Genomic DNA, 1587 nt, shown 5'->3' on the forward strand with positions numbered 1-1587 from the left:
CTCCGAGACAAGTTGGGTTGACCAGTTGCCACGTGGGGACTTGACCCATTTCCCTCCGCACTTTGGCACCGCAGTCGACCAGTTGTCCATCCCGTTTTGGACTTAGTCTCTGGGGCTCTGGCCCTGGGCGCCCGCGGCCTCCTTCCCTCCCGCCGCGCCCTGGCGGTACCGCAGTCGACCAGTTGTCTTTCCTCTGTCGTAACCGTGACGATGGGGAGGAGGGCGGGGTTTCGACAGCCGACCTGTTGGAGGCGGGGAAGGGGAGGGGGAGGAGTCGTTCGCTCCATAGATCCGCCTCTCCCCTTCTCAACTCCCCTCCACTCCACCCCCCCCCACCCCCCCCCCCCCCCCCGCCTTCGGGCTTGCTCCTAATCTCTCTTTAATATCTCTTTATCTTCCAACCCCTGCTTCCTGACCAGATGGTGATACCTGAAGCACTCAGCAGAAACCAGACAGCCAGAGGGGAACGCGAGCCATCCATTGCCCTGTCGGTGTGTACGTATGCAGGTGGCATAACCGTCCATCCTCACCTCCCCCGCAAGCGATTACTCGACCACGACCTCCGCCTCCCTCCCCCACCCCCCCCCCCCGCCCCCGCCCCCCCGCACCAAAATTCACAACCCTACCCTCGGAACAAAATAAAACAAATTTGCTTGAATCTCACATTGCCTTTTGTTTGTATTTGACGACGCAATAGGCGAAGGGGAGGGATCTCATTTCTGGTGCCTGACCGGGGCGGGGGGGGGGGGGGGAATTGGAGAGGAGAGAAGAGGAAGAGGGGGCACAGGGCATCTCCGTGTTTCTGTGTGCGTGCGTGCGTGCGCGCGCACCCGCGCGTGCACACATCCAAAGCAGTGGGGGGGGGGGAGGGAGGAAACTCAAAGATCGGATGCGACAGAGCATGTAGGCCAGCCGGACCAATTCACCACGTCTCTGTCTCTTGTTTCTCTGTTTCTCTATTTCTCTCTCTGTCTGTCTCTCTTTGTCCCTGTCTGTCTGTCTGTCTGTCTGTCTGTCTCTCTCTCTCTCTCTGTTTGAATTCTCTCTCCCGCCCGCCCGCCCACCGGCCCGCCCGCCAGCACTCCCTCCCTCCGTTTCCTCTCGACTTGCCAGTCAATCCTGGGGCTTGAGCTACTGGTGCTCCAACACACAACGGTCCCACTCCGAGCCTGCCTGCCTGCCTGCCTGCCTATGCATGGGCCCCATACTCCAACGAGGCACATCATCATCCCCACCCCACCCCTTCTCTGAAAAGAAGGCAGTCTCTCTAGGGGCCAGCCAGCCTGGGCCTGGAAGAGAAGGACATAAGGCCAGTTTTCTCAGTCAGTCAGTGCGCGGTTTTTTTTTCATGCATTTCATGAGAGAAAACTGCAATTCACAAAACCACCACTAGATGGCGCGCGTTCGCCGTCGACAAGGTGGATGGGGCGGCGGGAGGGGCAAAACATGGGTCGGGTCAGTCACTCACTCAGTCAGTCAGTCCTCACCTACCCGGTAGTGGGTAGTGAGAGTTCTGACATACACATACATATAGGTTGTTATAATTCATTATTATCGTCATTTGCTTTTCCTTTTTCCTTTTGGCCA

Source organism: Dipodomys spectabilis, unplaced genomic scaffold (assembly GCF_019054845.1).
Source record: "Dipodomys spectabilis isolate Male_0828 unplaced genomic scaffold, ASM1905484v1 ptg000254l, whole genome shotgun sequence".
Taxonomy (NCBI): domain Eukaryota; kingdom Metazoa; phylum Chordata; class Mammalia; order Rodentia; family Heteromyidae; genus Dipodomys; species Dipodomys spectabilis.